The sequence below is a fragment of the Equus caballus genome, chromosome 6, assembly GCF_041296265.1.
Source record: "Equus caballus isolate H_3958 breed thoroughbred chromosome 6, TB-T2T, whole genome shotgun sequence".
NCBI lineage: Eukaryota > Metazoa > Chordata > Mammalia > Perissodactyla > Equidae > Equus > Equus caballus.
Genome location: NC_091689.1, coordinates 39,083,375 through 39,101,574, shown reverse-complemented (window position 1 = coordinate 39,101,574; position 18,200 = coordinate 39,083,375). Strand labels below are relative to the sequence as shown.

At 45.1% G+C, this 18,200-nt stretch overlaps 1 long non-coding RNA gene across 2 annotated transcripts in view; it reads left to right on the top strand.

Moving 5' to 3' along the window:
* LOC138915083 (uncharacterized) overlaps window positions 1–18,200 on the top strand; it is a 73,555-nt gene that overhangs the window by 34,497 nt on the left and 20,858 nt on the right. Inside the window, exons 8-9 of one of the 2 annotated variants that reach the window (XR_011439615.1) lie at window positions 3,352–3,611; window positions 4,319–4,461. This is a non-coding gene — a long non-coding RNA (uncharacterized lncRNA). The remainder of the gene's footprint in view (window positions 1–3,351; window positions 3,612–4,318; window positions 4,462–18,200) is intronic. The other variant, XR_011439614.1, reaches the window with a different exon arrangement.

Genomic DNA, 18,200 nt, shown 5'->3' with positions numbered 1-18,200 from the left:
CTGGAGACAATAAGGCACAGTGGGACTTTTGAAGGGACTAGTGGGAGAAACAACCCATTTTTAGCTGCGCTTTTAGTTTGGAAGATGTAGCTACGAACTTGCCAGACAGACTTACAAGGTAGCCAGTCCAGAATCTAGAGCAGAGAAATGGATAGAAACTGAAACTTGATGACATCAGCTGAGCCCCAAAATGAATCCTCCTGCCTGAGGGCAGCCTTACTCCCAGAGCTTTTTCAGGTGCCTGAGTTAACAGATCCTGTTTTTAAAGTCAGTTGAATTGTACTTGCCATCATTTACATCCAAAGAATCCCTCACAGCGTAAGGGGTCTCTCCATCCCTGGCTCCCTCTTCTGTGCTAGCACTCTGAATATATATTACCTTCTCTGTCCTTCAGGTCGTGCCCTTCTATAAAAGAGGGTAAAGAAACCTACTTCAAAGCATTGTAAAGTTTAAATGGGATAACGTACGTAAAAAGCATAAATTTGTTTCACAACATTGAAGTACAATAAGCAGTACTTAATTTTTCTAAATTAAATTAAATCTGGCTCAAAGACCCCATTTTAAAGGGTAGGAAGATATACAATAGTAGTCATTAATGGGAGCTTTTTGCCTATATAGTTAAGTATTCACCATCAAATATGTAGGTAAGAGCCTGTGATCTTGAGTCCATCTTGGTTGCCCCTGGGATTTTCATTGCCCAAGCCCTTCAGGCCCATTGAAAGGCCAGTGGCTGCACAGCCTCTGTGCTAAGTGTGAGCAATGCCGTGTCTTGCGACAGCTCTCAAGATGATGGGGCTTGATGATTAGTCATCTCAGCATCATCACTTCATCACTTAAAACATTGTGCTGTCTCCTAGAGGACTTCCACACAGAACCCGCCCACCTAAGGAACTCGTCTCTACATGCTGATTCTCAGGGTCTTGGAGCCACTGCTACCTTTAGGCAACTCTCCTTCTCTCACCCCAGCACTTGTGTCAACCCCTATCTCCTCTCTCCTTGGAGCAGCCAGCTAAAGTCTCCTCCCACATGAGGGTCTGGACAGGACTGTACAACAGGTATCTCACAACTTCTGCTTGGGTTCAGGAAACATGAAAGCCATTAATAACTCCTGAACCCAGAAGCCCAGAACTTCCTGTAAGACAAATGAGGAAAGGTAACTTTTATTCCTTCTGGAGTCCCCTCAGGTGGAGGGTAGAAACAGCATTATCCTGTTTCAAATGAAGGTTGCCTCAAGCTGGGCAAGAATCCCTGCAAAGGAAAATTACCTACTCTTGTCAGCCCAACCCTCTCCCACAGTGAAGCATTGCTAAACTTGCATAATACTCAGTTCCTTCTCTACCTCCGGGCCCCCATAGAAGGAAGGAACAGACGCCGAGTCTCCTGGGAGAGATAGGGAGGCAGCCTCCACAAATCTCTGAGCTTCCACTTGGCCTCCCTAAGGAAGACCAAACGTGTCCTTGTGACCCCAGGAAAATAGCCTAATTTAGGCTCTGATCCAGGGCCAATGGAAGTTCCAGAGGAAAGGCCTCAAGAGGAGCCCCGGGGCCAGCCCCGTGGCCAAGAGGTTAAGTTCACACACTCCGCATTGGCGGCCCAGGGTTTCACTTGTTTGGATCCTGGGTGTGGACATGGCACCGCTCATCAGGCCACGTTGAGGCGGCGTCCCACATGCCACAACTAGAGGGACCCACAACTGAAATATACAACTATGTACTGAGGGGATTTGGGGAGAAAAAAGAGAAAAAAAGAAGAAGAAGATTGGCAACAGTTGTTAGCTCAGGTGCCAATCTTTAAAAAAAAAAGAGAGAGAGAGAAGAGCCCCTTCTCATAGCCTGGGCCCCTTCATTGTGGCTGCAGATTAGGGCACAGTTCAGAGTGTTAATCCATGTGAAGGCTGCCTCAAGAAAGCTGATTCCCTTAGGCAGCACCTGGTACCAGAGAAATTCACAGTGCCTGAAGCTGGGATCTGGGGTTCCCATACCCAAGCCACATCAAGGTACCAGTCAATTCATGCATTTTATTCGCCCTGACATTAGGTTTGGAGTGTGGGCTTGAGGGTATAAAAATTCAGGTAACCCATTCCCATCCCATTCTATGTCACTGAAAATTCTTCAGGCGCCACAGAATATCATGTAAATGAGACCCCCGCGCCCCCCAAGCTGCACAGCACTGATCCCTGGGTATAAGCAGCAAGCCCATGAAATCCGTTTCTAGAGAAATTCATCCTCATCTCTCCAGTCACTGTTCAGCTAATACGTTTTCCTTCTTTTGGTAAGAGTCCTGCTTTCCCATAGGAACTGGAATCTGGGAAAAAGGAAAACAGTACTAGAAGCAGAACAAGAGTGTGGGATCACTCCTGGGTGGTACTGTCACCTCATTTGGACAGTTCACTGCCTAGATGTGCTGAGTGTGCAAATTCTGTCTCGTTGCCTCATCCAGTGTTTCTCTGAATAGAAGCAAATATCTGGGCACCAGGTATGACTTGTTTTGTGACCCCAGCCAGTAAGTCAGCCCTTTTGAGCCACCACCTCTCTCTTGGTTAGAAGCTCTTTGGCAATGGGTTCATGCAAAACATCCCAGAATGGGAGCTACATGCTGAATTCCCTAGTACTGGCTTTGCCATCGATTGTGTGATTCATTCTCTCTGATGTTCAAGCTGTGAGAAGCAAATTTGAAATGCTGGATGTGCTATATTAAATATATCAATAAGAGCAGAAGTTAAACCTTGCAAGCTGTAGGGTTTGCTTCCTCTGTAAGCCTGGCTATCTCTATGGGAACTGAAGGTTGCTTCTTTAGGCCTATAGTCGGGGAGCTACAGCAGAGTGGAGATACGGTGGCGCAGCGAGGATGAGCCGTCTTGCACCTAATTTTTCCTCCCCTCTAAGTCTGAATACTGGCAGTGGTGAGGCAGGTGGTTCTAAGGGCTCCTTTCACTTTACCATTCATGATGACCCCACACCACCTTTCCCTCCATGCCACCTTTCCCTCCTTCTTTGGATGCTTCAATCTCTTTGATCTTTTTCTTACCAGACGTTACTCCGCTTAGCCATTAAACAGCTTTAACTTTGATGACGTGGATATGGGTGAGCACAAGGATCCACTTGGTCCCTTTGGTCACTTTTGCTTCAGTGAACTCAGTGGGATGTCCAAGAAGAAACCCTTGTGTTAGGAAGAGTTCTAAGAAGGTTCCAAAGATCCCTTCTTTTGCTAGTCACACCCTTGTATAAACTGCTCCCCTTGAGTGTAAGCTGGACCTCGTGATTTGCTTCTGACTAAGAGAATAAGGGAAAGGTGATGGGATATCATTTCCCCCATTAGTTTACAAGATTGTGACTTCTGTCTTGCTAGCAGACTCTCTCCTGGCTTTGATGAAGCAAGCTGCCATGTTGGAGAGGCCTACATGACAAGGAACTGAAGGTTGCCTCCAGCCAACAGCCATCCAGGAATTGAGGCTCTCAGTCCAACAGGCCTTGAGGAACTGCATCCAGCCAGCAGCTATAGAAGTGAGCAAAGAAGCGTGTATTTCCCCAGTCAAGCCTTCAGATGAGACCCCAGCCCCAGCTGACACCTTAATTGCAGCCTTGTGAGAGACCTTGGAGCAGAGAAGCCAGGTAGGCGTTGCCTAGATTCCTCACCAACAGAAACTATGAATTAATAAATACTTGGTTTTTTAAGCCACTAACTTTTGGGGTATTTGTTATATAGTAACTAACCCACCCCTAAATTACTGTAACCTTGGTGTAAGATGTAGCATGGCTGGGAAGGCAGGCACCAAATGAGAGGACAACCTCCTTGACAACATTCCTGGAGATACTGTCTTCAATCTCGAAGACTATCCCAAGTTCTCTTAGATGCAGTGGTATCATTGTGCTCCCCCCAGCCCTGATTAGTCTCCAGGAGGTGAGGCCTAGGTAAGGTAGTGCTGGGTGGAGTGGATGGCCAGGATGTGGGGTGTTAATCTGTCTGGAAGGGACATTTTGAGCTCGAAGTGACCCTCAGGGATCATGAGGAGTGATGATAAGGTCATTCTTCCCCTCCTCATTTTTTCCTTCCTTTTCCACTCACTCCACCATTCCTTTTTCCCTACTTGTTGTCTCCTTTTGCCCCAAATTCTGGGTGGCTGCCCGATGACCATTCCTACAAATGATAGCCAGGTGATCTCTTGGTCTTGCAATAATTCTACCAAGCTGGGCATCCTGAGGCAGTTTCCCTCGGGAGCGGCTCTTCCCATTCCTTGAGGTGTCCTCACATGCAGGGAGACCTCATTGTTGAGCTCAGAATGTGCCTTCCAGACAGATTAACACCCCACATATAACAGATTCTTCAGCGGGACCCACCCAGTTCCTGGACCCTGCCCTGGCCACGCCAGTGTCCACAATCGCAAAACCCACCCATACGCACACCTGCACTGACTGCTCACCTGTGAGATACTCAGGAATCAGCAACTTTTTCTAAATGAAGGTAAGTTACCGTTTTCAGGAAAATATTCCTATCTCTGGTCCTTTTCAGAGCTGCGAGTTCTCTCCTCCCTTCTGCTCCAGGAAGGGTAGAGGAAGGGGAAGGGTGGACTGCTCCCCATTTTCGTTAGGGTCAGCTGAGGCGTGGGGACGTGGCCCACCACCCAGACTTCCTGAGGGAGAGAAAGGCTCTTAGGAGCAGGTGACATTCATTCCTCACCAAGAGATCCAAGAGCAACATTTCCCCCTGCCACTCACCTCAGGGCCTAAACACCCCCACACTTCCAATTCCAAAACTTTCTGAGGCAACAAGGGGAAATTCTGGCTGTATCCCTCCAGAGGAACGCATCCCACCCTGCAGCTGTGTATAGTTCAGGATAGTGAGGGAGCAGATGGAAAGACAAGTTGAGCCAAGTTCTGGACTTGAAGGGTTTTTCTCATTTTGAAAAGGCCCGGAAGTTTTTAGAGTAAACTTTTTGTACTTTTTATGAAAAAGTAAAATGTTTTCAGTACAGGACATCTGAGTAAGGTCAAATACAGGACCCAAGATAAAACTGAGAAAGCCACTGTCAGGCCCCCTACAAGGGACTGGTCGTCTTGCAGAAACCAAAAGAGGAAATCAGTCAGAGCTGACTTCCCTCCTTCCTTTCCCTGAGCATAAGCACTGCGAACCCCAAACCCACTCCCCCAAAGCACCACACAGAGAACGCTACTCTCTCCTAGCAGAAACATTTATTGAGGACGATCAGTATCCTTGGTTGTGCTAACCATGGTTCTCATCAGAGGATGTGTTCTCGTGAAAACTGCAATGCTTTCTCAACAAGGACTGAATGATTTCTTTGGGGACATTTTTCCTCCCTGGAAGTGTTGGAGAAGCATTTCCTGTTTGAATAGAAGAGTCAGATCTCTGAACACAGTGCTTTCATTAGAGGTGAGCGTGGCCGGAGGGACGTGGCATACATCATGCATGCAGGTGGGTCTTGGATGGGGCACAGACTCCCTGTAGGGTGGGGAAGGGTGTTGACTCTTGCATAAATGCTGGTCCTTGAAGGCCACAACTTTCCAGGGCTGTCTGATCCTGTCTCTTTTCTGTCTAACCCTTGTACGAAAACTCTTGTCAGGAGGGACAGCATCTTGGCTGCAGGATGTGGTCCTTGCCCATTCCCCTGGCTGTGGGTCAGAGAGAGCCCCGTAGTTGGAGGGACGTCCCTCGTCAGGCTCTACCTGGGCCTGCAGTTCCCCCTTCTGCTGACTTAACTCTGCAGCCTCAGGTTCGTATCTCCATGCCAGTTTCTCCTCTAGGATCTTCCCGATGGCTGCCATGAGCTCATGAGCTTCAGGAGGCCCACAGCTCATGAGAGCTGCACTTTGAGCTGGGTCTCGGAGCGGTGCAAAGGTTGACGTGAACTTGGCTTTTTGCTGGGGAATTTCCTGCCCTGTGATTTTTTTCTTGGAATTAATCCACTGAAAAAACTGCCTCATTATTTTTCTGAAGTAACTTTCAGGAGGAAACTGTTCATACTGTGACAGATACGGGGAATTGAGGTGTCCTCAATAGAGTGGCTCTTCTTTCCGACTTTAGAGGTCCCAACTCCTGAATCCTCGCTTCCACATTCTCCTGCTCTGGAGTCCAGAGGTCTCACTGTCTTTGCAGCTGGTGGGAAATTCCTATCCTGGCATTTCCATGAGACATGCTTAGAGGCCCAGGGTTCCCGCCAATCCCCATTGTCCTTCAAGTGGACTTGCAGCACCTGGGAAGCTCCCATGTCCCCACTGGAGATGCTCTGGGACTGAGTCCATGAGGAGTCAGAAGGCAAGCTATCTGAAGTAAGGGATATGTCAGCAGCAGAGCCTTTAGGCTGGCTATGTTCCTTGCTCTTCAATTGAAACTTCAACTCGGTAAGGAGCTGTTTTTTAACGTCTGATGGTTTGGAATCTTGGGGAACTGGTATTTTTGGTGAGGGACATTCACTGGTCAGGGTAGCTTCTACTTTGCTCACATTGATATTTACCATTTGGGAGCTTCCCAACTTGTTGGTTGTCAAGATGTCACAAGATTGTAATGTAAGAACGCACAGCTCCTTAGCCTTGAATATCTCCCTGAAGTTCATGGTGGACGTGGAAAAATGTTTTCAATTCTTCTCCACCATCTTTTGGCCCTGAATCATGTCCTCACTATCACTGGAACTCACATTCTCATCCCTTGGCACTTGTCCAGCCCCAGCTTGCCTTGTGGACACCTCTCAGCTGCATCTGTTATTGTCTAGTGCAGTCTTACTCTGACTCACTTTGTCTATAAAGCTGTGTGTGAGGATCTCTGAAGTCTGTCTGCCATGCTCGATTGCCTGGATGTCCTTGGCAAGCTCCCGGTCGATATCAGAGTGGGATGGTTTTAGGGCCCCCTGTCCTTCGTTGCCCACAGATGAGGTAGCAGGGAGTGGAAGATCCAGGATGGGGACTGAATTCGTTGTTTTCACCTTATTTCCCTGAAAACTTTTAGAGCTTTCCTCAAGGGGCTTGGAAACGTCAGCTTTGGAATCCACCCCAGAAATATAGGTGGCTGAGGAGAGAAAGTCAAATTGGGGAAGAGGCCATGTTTTGGCTTCTCTCAACTTATAGGATTTTATGGATTCAAGAACTTTGAGGGGTAGGCCCCACCTCTGACTCACGCAAAACCTTATAATGTGGGCTTCTAGCACTTGTCGGGTGTTGGGATCCAGAAAAGAAAGCTCTGGAGTGGTCATCTGGGGGTGGACCCCAGCTACTGTTATGTTTTTCAAATTTCTGTTTTCCATATTGTTCTGGGGACTTCCAGAAGGAGGGGATGGGTTGTCCTCAGCCAGCCATGAATGACACACCCCGAGGGGGCTCCTCCCCGCAGTGATCCGCCAAAACTTCTGGCTTAGATGTAATCTAAGAATGGTTTTCATTTCATTCTGGTCTGTGTCCTTCCTTGAGACATTTAAGAGTTCATTCCCTGAGTAATTCCTTGAGTGACACACACAGCTACTTTTTGTCTCTGAGGCAGCCCTCAGACTCTTTAGTAGGTAGCATTCTGAGACCCTTGGAGGACTATCTTCTGGGCTCTTCTCTAGGATATATCCAAGATTCCTCTTCATGTCCTGCCTTAGTTGAAACTTTGTTGAGATCGTCTCATGGAAGCTTCCTGGGAAACTCAATTCAGTCTCTGCTAGATCCCTGCTACTCTGGCCCTGAAGCTGAAGGAGCTGTGAGTGAGAATGTCTGCCTTTTTCTGAGTTGTTTCTGTGCATTTACACAGAGACTCCAGATTCCTACTGGCATGGAGGCAGCAGTGTGAGAATAGCCTCCTTGGAATGTGGAGTTCCATTTTATCCTGGGGTTCACTGGTGATATGAAAATGGCCAGGAAGGACAGAGACTGGTACATAGGCATGGGAGGACTGGCTGACCAAAGGAGGGGTGAGAGCTTGAGGACAAGTGGCTTCTTGAGATTTTTGGAATGCAGGGACTAAACCCCACAGACTTTCTTGTTGCTTCTGCAACATGTGCCATTTCAGGTGTTGATTTTCAGTTGAGATATGAGAGTCTGACTCAATCTGGGATCTATGGAAAGACACTCCATGGTCCCTAATCTGGGATGGAGAAGAAGATGGTAGGATTGAGAGTGGGGGTTGAAGGTGGGCATGGGGCTGGACCTGAGTGAAAGGTGGGGGCTGGGATTGGGAGTTGGTCTGAGAGAAGGGTTGCGGATGTACATCGGGGAAGGGAGGAGGGTGAGAATGGGGAAGTGGTGGAGATTCTTGATCCCACATCTTGACTGCAGAAGCATTACAGATTCCATTGAATAAGACAAAATGCGACCCTAGTGGGGCACTACTACTAGAAACCAGGAGTGGCCAGCAGGGACTCACTGTGCAGAGAGGGAAGACCCCAAAAGAGCTGGGTATATTTCTGCTACAAGTTTTCTCCCAAAGCCTTGACATACAGTAGCTGTTGACGAATGCTCAGCTGCTCTGGTTTGCCTGTGATGTCCCAGCCAGTTTTGGGGGCTGTGGTGTCTTGTACGTCAAGTGGCTGTAATGAATTCCCTTAAGACATCCGTTGGTTTTCTGAGCACATTTGATTTGAAAATAGTCCTTCCTCCTTTTCTTTCTTCTCTAAAATCTGGAAATCCATTCTCTTTTTTATTTGTCTTGCCAAGAATGACTGACAGTTAAGGCCAAGGAAAGAATGGCTGCTGGCCTCCATGTGATTGGTAGCAGAGTCTCCCCAGAGACAGGTCTCTGGTAGACGGAGGGAAACTTGCTCTCGTTGAAAATCAGAGTGTGATAATGTGGGGAGGAACATGTTCTTGGCAGGAGCCTGACAACAAGAGAATTCTGAAATTGACAGACTTGAATGGTCAGTGCCTCTGACTGTTGGGACATAAGTGGACAACCCACCAGGGCTATCTGGAGATGAGTTCTCTGGGACAGACTTCAATAAGATGGAAACCGATTTAGAGTGAGTCACAGTTAAAGGGTGGTCTGTCGGTGGTGAGACAGACAGGCTTGGTGCTGCGTGATGACAAGCCAGTGAGTCATTGGGATTCATTATCTGGGACAAATTTGGTAAGGGGTTAATATCTTGGGAAAGGGTGCAGTCAAGAGAGAAGATCGTATTCAGAGACAGAGTGGCCTCTGGTTGGAGAATAGGATCCATTGCCTGGGTGTCATGCGGTGGGAGAGGGGGAAGGTCAAGGGGTTGGGGTGGGGAATGGTCTCCTGGGAGTTTGGACTCCAAGGGAGGAAAAGGCTCTGGTGGCATAGAGTGAGCCGGTGGTGAGGGTGAAAGAAAGTCAGCTAAGGGTGTCATTGGGTTAGCTGACAGAACGGAGGGGGGCGGTGGGGAAGGGTCAGGTGGAGGGGATGATGTTAGGTCTCCTGGAGGGACTTCTGAGAAGGCAGAGGACAGAGTGAATGATGACTCAGTCCCAGAAGCTGTGGAAGCCAGAGAGGACACAGAGGCAGTATCATCTTCCAGGTCCTCCAGGAACGGCAGCCGATTGACCTCCACGGTTGTGCTATTACACACCTCACAGGAGGGGTCTGGACATAGCAGATGACGAAAGCAGATGGTATCGCGATGCTGGCCCCGGGGACTGAAGGAGACAGGATATACATAGCTGCAGCCAGGACCAGAACAAATATATGGGGCCCTGGCAGGTCTGACAGAGGTAGGGGCACCCATTGCATACTGTCCTTTCACATCCCCCCACTTCCTTGAGCTCACAATCTATGTTGTTTCCTTCTCCCCAAGACTTTCACAATCTGGATTTCAAAATCTGAGGATTTTCCCTCCCTTATCAATCTCACGTTTCACTGAGGCCCTAGAAATTCTTAGACCCTGCTAAGAAGCGGGATACAGGAAAGAAGGATTGTGTTTAGTCACCTTTGCAGCAGAGAAAGCACCTTCCTTGCCTCCTCTGCTTCGCTCTGGCAAGCTCTCCCACCTGGGAAACCAGGAAAGTGATGAAGACAGAAGCAAAGAGATCTTTTAGGAGGCAGAGTAGAATGTCCTTTATGGTACCCTTGGTAGATTGGACTTGGAGAGCTCCAAGAATTAGGATTCAAGATTGCACGGTTAATGATAATAATAAAGCTCACGTATGTATGTTGCTTTATCATTCACAAAGGGCTTTCATTCATATATGTATGTCATCCCATGTGAGGCTCAAAAACACCATGTGAGGAACATAGGTCACTGGTTACTTCAAGGAAGAATCTGATCATCCAGGAAGTCAAAGTACTTTCACAAGGTCAGGAGACAGAAGTTCTGACTCTTGACATCTCATATGGCCACTTATTGGGCAACGCCCATTACCCAGGTCCATCACTGCTTCATGCCCAGAGCTGGGCAGAGCAGGAATCTGAGAAGTGTTTCAGGTTCTGACTGCTTTCCCATGAGCCTCTCCTCTGAGGGCTCTGTTTTCTGAGAGGGACTGTATCTAGTGACTGACATCCTCAGAGACCATGGACCTGGGACCTCATGGAAAGGACAGGAAGGGTCACCCTTGGAGAGCTCAGGTGGGATAGGTAGAACCTTACCACTTGGTGTTCCACCTTTTCTTCTCCTCTTGGCTCTGCCCTGATACTGAGAACAAAAAGAAAAGAATGAGGGGCTGGGACTCATTGGTCTCACTTCTCTGTTTAGGAAAGTCAGATATTTGTTATCCAAGAATAATATGACTCTCTATTTTAATTCCTATAATTTTGCGTTCCTTCCTTTTATTAATTTTTAAAGGTGATAAGATACTTTCAGTTTTTCCTGCTTTGAAAACCTCGAAGGAGGACTTTTGGCTAGAGTCCACACTTGATATTCTCAGTCAGAAGTCCTCTGCTCAAGGAGGGCATACACTCTGAGGCCCACAGTCACATCTGTGCTTCCTCAGATAGGCCCCTGTATCCTGGGACAGAGCTCTTGCTCCAGCATCTGCTCGGAAACTCAGCTCTGTTCTCCTGATCTGCCCAACACGAAGGAAGGCTTGGCAAGTGGCACCTGACATGGCAAGATGACTCATGATCAAGTGCTGGGAACGGTGTTCTCCTACACAGATCTGAAACGCTAAATAACTGAATCAAGGCCTACAGAATCACTGTTTGGGATTTTATTGGGGAACCTACCAGCACACCCAGATAGTCTGTGAGCTTTAAATGGAATCCTTAGTCCTCCCTGAAGCCCTAGTTCTGCCTATTCTCTTCCCCTAAGAGAGCAATGGTCTGTCCTCTCCTCACACTTCCCATTTTAGGTGTCTCTCTGGCCCAGCCAAACTCGTTTAAAAATGTGAGAAAGGGAACAGGAAAATAAAGAACTATTCTTTGAGGAGTGACTTTTGGTTCCAGCTCCAACACTTAAAGAGCTTGGGAGTCTTTACTACGGTCTTTAGGAGAAGCAAAAGCTGAGCAAACTGAAAATCAATGGCTTTTCTTGAAGTCACCAGAGAATTGAGGTTGCAGGGCAAACTACTACCCAAAATCTTCAGAGAGGGTGAATGCAGAGAATCACAGTTAAGATCAGCTTACCTGGAGCAGAAGCCACTAGAGCCATAAACTGGTAGAAACACGTAAAAGACACTGACAAACTGCTGAGGATGCATGTGGGCTAGCATGAAAGTGAGAAACTCCTGGAGGACCATTTAAGGGGAGGCCCCACCTACTCGTGAGTTTTACTTCCAGGAACCCTACTAAGTTCTCACAGTGAAGAACCATGAAGAAACTCTGATGTTTCTGGCACGGGAGGGTGGGGGAGAAAGGTTACCATTTTGAAAGGATTTTGAAATATCCCCTGAGTGTGCTCCGTAATAGAAGCCTCCTCAGCAGGGGAGGAGACTACCAAGCCTTATCCCACGTGGGGGAAGGGCAATTACCCAACTGCAGCCCCCTGTAGCCTTCCTGTCTCATCTAAAGAGTTCAAAGAAAAAAAAAAAAAGCTTAGAAACACTTGTGAACAACCCAGGGACACAGGCCCACTAAAAGATTTAATTATATCCCCTCCCTTAACACCTTCCCACCGCTTCCCCAGGGCTGCAGTATAGTGATGGGATCATAGCTGAAAGAGTTGCAAGGCATAGGCTCTGTTTAAGGAGGAGATTTAGGGGAACCTAAAGACACAAGAAACACAAAAACAAGGACACTAGAGGAAATTGAAGCCTCTGACATGCACAGCTACGGTAAATATTAAACACAGCCCAACACCTAGCCAGATGAGCATAAAACTTCACACTAAAGGTTTATTTATTTCCGTTCCTATTTCCTAATACAGCATGTCTGGCTTTCAACCAAAAATTACAAGGCATGCTAAAAGGCAAGAAAAAACAGTCTAAACAGACAAAGCAAGCATCAGATCCACATTCACATTGACACAGGTTTTGGAAGTATCACACATAGAATCCAAAATAACCATGATTAGTATGTTAAGGGCTCTGATGGAAAAAATAGATGGCACACAAGAACAGATGAGGAATGTCAACAGACAGAGGGAAATTCTAAGAAAGAATCAAAAGGGAATGTTAGAAACCAAAAACACTACAAGAAATGGAGAAGGCCTGTGATTGGCTCATCTGTAGACTGCATACGGCCAAGGAAGGAATATGTGAGTTTGAATATATGTCAATAGAAACTTTGCAAACTGAAATGCACAGAGAAAAAGAAAAAAAATTTTAAAGCCCAGAATATCCAAGAACTGTGAGACAGTTTCAAAATATGTAGCATGTGTAATTGGCATACCAGAAGGAGAAAAGAGAAAGAACAGAGTAGAAAAATATTTGAAGTAATAATGGCCAAGGATTTTCCAAAATTAATGACAGGTTAACCATAGATTATAGAAGCTCAGAAAAGACCCCAAGATAAATACTAAAAAAGTCTATACTTGGACATATCGTCTTCAAACTGTAGGAAACCAAAAGATAAATCTTGAAAGAATCCAGAGGAAAATAAACACCCTACATCTAGAGGAACAAGGATGAGAATTGTGGGATTCTCATCATAAACCATGCAAGCAAGAAGAGAGTGGAGTGAAATATTTAAAGTGTTGAAAGAAGAAAAACCACCACCCACCTAGAATTTTATATCTAGTGAGATTATCATTCAAAAGTGAAGGAGAAATCAAACCTTTCTCAGACAAACAAAAACTGAGGGAATTCATCAGCAGCAGACCTGCTCTGCAATAAATATTTTTTAAAAGTTCCTCAGGGAGAAGGAAAATGATAACTTGGATCTTCATTAAAAAGAGGAAGAGAAGGAATAAATTAAGGTAAAATGAAACTTTTATTTTTCTTATTCTCAATTGAGCTAATAATAATAGTGACAATGTATTGGGTGATTATAGTATATGGATAAGTGAAAGGAATGAAAACAATGTGACAGAGGACTTACATTAGTTATAAACGTATATTACAAACTCTACGGCAATGACTGAAATTTTTTTTAAAGAACAATTGATATAGTAAGAGATGAGAGAAAATGGAATCATAGAAAATGCTTGTCTAAAACCAGAAAACTCAGAAAAAGAGAAGAAAAAAGAATAGATATAATGAATAGTAAAGAGTTATAGACATTGTAGATATGAGTCCTACTGTATTTTTAAAAAATCACTAAATATAAATGGTGTAAATTCACCAATTAAAAACAGAGACTGTCAGTGGATAAAAAAACAAGACCCAATTAAATGTTGTATACAACATGCCCACTTTAAAAATAAAGATACAGATAGATTACAACTAAAGACAGAGAAAAATGTACCATGCCAACACTAACCAAAAGAAAACAGGAGTAACTATATTAATTTCAGACAAAGCAGACTTCAGAACAAGGAAAACTATCAGGGATAAAGAGGGGTATTACATAACCATAAAGGGTCCATGCTCCAACAAGACACACAGTCCTCAACATGTATACATCTAACAACATAGTGTCAAAATATGAGGCAAAGACTGGTAGAACTGCAAAGAGAAATAGTTGAATCTATTGTTATGTTTAGAGATTTCACCCTCTCTCTCACAAATGGACAGATTCAGCAGGCAGAAAATCAGTATAGATGCAGTTGACCTGAACAGCACCATCAGTCAACGTGATCTAATTGATATTTTGTAGAGTACTTCATCCAATAATACACATTCTTCTCAAACTCTCATGGAACATTCACCAAGATAGACCACGTTCTTGGCCACAAAACACACTTTAACAAAAGTAAATAGAGATTGGACAAAGTATGTTTTCAGACCATAATGGAATTAAACTAGGAATCAATTGCAGAAGGATAGCTGGAAATCCTAAAATGTTTGGAGATTAAACAACACGCTACTAAACACATTGGTCAAGGAAGAAGTCTCAAAGTATTTTAAACTAAATGAAAATTAAAATAGAACTTATTAAAATTTATAAGGTATAGCAAAAGCAGTACTTAGGGGGAAATTGATAGCATTGAATGCATCTATTTGAAAAGAAAGATTTGATATTTCTGAGGGACCTGATTTACTTACCTGATTGATGTCTCTCTCTTTCCGAAATATTGGGAAACATGGACTCCTCTTTAGGTAGCAGAGTGACAGAAGAAGGAGCCCCCCCCACACAGGAAGGCAGGGATGGGAATACCTAGGAACTCAAGCTGGAGCTCAGCCGTGGTGCATTAACATTCCTCAGACAAAGAGGGTGATCTGCATCACCAGAAGTGCACTGCCACCTCAGGCAGCTGGGCGTTAAGAGTGCACATTCTAGACTAGAGTTCCAGGCCCGCATCACAGAGCTTTAGCATAGACACCAAAGGTTCTTGATGGTCGGGGAGGGGAAAACACAGAAGTGATGAACCCACAACCCTTCCCCCACCATCCAGGCCAGCAAATCAGTCCACCCCTCTGAGGCCCTTTAGATCCTTCCAACTTACCTTCCAACTCCACATATTCACCATGGCATATATTTCACCTTGGTGAAATTTTCTATTTATTCTGTTACCCAGCTGTTACCTAAGAGCCTTTTATTGCTTGGTGATCTCCTTTTGGACCCCCACCTCATCTTTGAAAGTCGGTCCTGTGCCCAGGGATTTACATCCCCAAGATCTACTCGGCCTTCAACTAAAACTTCCCCTCATACATAATGTGTTTTTACCTGTATGAAACCAGAAATACACTCAGCAGCAGCCCCACCTCCCGTTATCTCCTCAAAAGAATCCACTATCACCAAAAAGCATGAGAGAACAGAGTAGCCTGTATCAACCAACAGAAAGCATGAGAAAGAGGGCCACAAGGGCGTGGCACATCCGTGGACCCAGGGCAAACAACTTGAAAATGTTTGGTAGTTCTTCTTTTCCCCGAATCCCTCTTAGGCTAGTCAGCCTCTAAAGGTTCTCAAATCTGGCCCCTTCCACCCATACGGTGTCTCACCCTGCTGCTCCCTCTTTTTCTCTGCCAAATCCCCTCCTCCCAGCAAAATTTTAAACTTTTCCATTATTTTACAGAGCAATTGTGCTGGACCATGACCTGCAGGGTCAATCTCATCTTGATTTAGGACTAGGCTTCTCTTTAGCATAACTTCTAGTGAGCACAGTTGTAATCATATTTGACAGTACCTTTAGATTTTTTTTGAATCACACCTATGGTTACTTCTTCCATGAAAGGTTTTATGATTTTTTTCCCCATCTACTTTCTATCTTTTCCCCAAAATTCCCATTGACATCTCTGTACCTTTTTAAACAATAATGTCATTTTTGTTGATGGTGTATATATATTTATTTCATCTCCCCCCACGCTAGCTAGTCATTTAATAGGTATAACTTTTACAGCTTCATTGTTTAGTGCTAAACTGCTGGAATGAAGCCCTGTGTCATGTCCTCCCTTTGCCTGCCCGCATTCCCTCGCTGAGTCTGATGAATCTATCTTGGCCGCAGACACCCAATCCTTTCCCTCCCATGTGAGAGGGTTTACCAGTAATGACAGCTCCTTTCTTTCCCTGTCTTCTCCCTCATCCACAGCTTCACCATCGTCTCTACCCAAAAGGAAGGTACACTTCAAGCCCACCCCTCTCATGTACCCTCCCTCGACTGCAGGAGGTCTCTGTTCAGACAAATCCCTCTATGTATCTTTGCTTCTCTGGCATTGTTTTTTTTATAGCAAGTCTGGTCCTGACTGCCCCTAAGGTCCCCAGGACTCATGATTGTAAAATCATCCTTTAAAGTCTGAGCAAGATAAGCTCCACCAACAATAGTTTCAGGTGGGGCCGGCCCCGTGGTCGAGTGGTTAAGTTTGCACACTCCGCTTTGGTGGCCCAGCATTTCGCCGGTTTGGATCCCGGGCGCGAACATGGCACATTCATGGACATCCGTGTGTGTGTGTGTGTGTGTGTGTGCTGATATAGAGAGAAAGGGGAGGGAGGGAGCGGAGACAGAGACAAAATGGAGAGATATCGAAAATGGGTCAAAATACTAACGGGTACACCTGGATAAGGGGGGGAAGGTTGTTTACCATCCATGCAACTTTTCCACAAGTTTATCTTTAAATAAATACATTTTAAAAATGGACTGTTGGCTGTTGTCCCAAATTTTGCCTAACCTTTGAAATTTCTGGCTTTTATTCCCGCACCTGCCATCGCTAGCCTACCCAGACCCCAGAAGTGTGCAATGGTGACTTTAAAACAGTTGTCGCAGGTTCTGTCCCAGGCAAGAAACCCTGGATCCTCTTTGCACATTTAAAGTGTGCTAACATTTCAACAGGGTTTCACAAAATACTGGAAAAGAGCATCCCCCCCAAAATTTTTTTTAAAAAAATTATACATAATATAAAACAAGAACCAAAGGAAAGAACAAAATATTCAACATGTGTACAGCATGAAACCCCTAATTTCTTCCTTATCTGGTGCCACTGGGTCGTCCATCTTCTGGGGTTTTGTGGTGTGAGTTGGTTTGCCGGCACTTCCTCTGCTCTGCTAGTCAGTTACCACTCCTGCACCGGATTTCCGTCTTCAAAAATTGTGTTGACATCTTTTGTCATATCTTCTCCCCTTCTTGTCATCCTCAAGGGCCTTGTTCTTTTTAAATCCTTTGTTTTAGCAGCTTTATTGAAATATAGTTCACATACTATACAACTTACCCATTTAAAGTGTATAATTCCATGATTTTTAGTGTATTCACAGATGGGTAACCATCACCACAGTCAATTTTAAAGCATTTTCATGACTTCAAAAAGAAACTTCATAACCTTTAGCTGTCATGCCCCTGTCCTCTCATCCCCCCAGCCCTAAGCAACCACTAGTCTACTTCCTCTCGCTCTAGATTTCCCTGTTCTGGACATTTCGTATGAATGGAATCATATGAGGTTATTTGTGACTGGCCTCTTTCACTTCTGCATAATGTTGTCAGGGTTTGTGCATATTGTAGCATGTATCAGTACTTTTTATTGCCAAAAAATATTACATTGTGTGGATATACCGTAATTTATTTACCCATTCGTCAGTTGATGGACGTTTAGGTTGTTTCCGTCTTTTGACCGTTATGAATAATACTGCTATGGACATTTGTGTACAAGTTCTTGTGTGGACATATGTTTTCATTTCTCTTGAGTGTCTAGCTAGAAGTGGAATTTCTAGGTAATGTGGTAATTCTGTGTTTAACTTTTGAGGAACTGCCAGACGGTTTTCCAAAACAGCTGCACCATTTTTCATACCCACCAGCAGCATAGAAGGGTTTCCGTTTCTCGGCCTTCTAACACTTGCTATTATCTAACTTTTTGATTCTAGCCATCCTGTGTGTGAAGTGCTATCTCACCGTGGTTTTGATTTGCATTTCCCTGGTGACTAATGATGTGGAGCATCTTTTCATGTAATATTTTACTTTTGGGGAAGGAGAGGAGATAAAAAAGTGTTTGATCTCCTGTGTTTAACTCATCATACAGTAGCTCGTTTTAAATGTATTACAGGAAAGAAACTTTCTTCTAAATATTTGAAAACACTTGCATGGTGATGTGAAGTCCTTATCACATGTACAGTTTTCTCCTTCTGTGCTCTCTACGTGCTGCAGTCACTGTGTGACTGAGGGACTGCAACACCGTGCACTGCATTTGCTTAGGAAGATTCCTTTCTGCGTGGGGTGGAGGGAGGAGTTAACTCAGTGACTTCTCAGGCTTGACTACAGGGCTGAGCAGAACTGATGGCCAGAGCATCTGAAGCTCAGTGCGTTTCCTCCCCATGGCTCTGTCCATCTGTTTTGGGTCAGTGAGCTCCACAGGTAGTAAATGTCA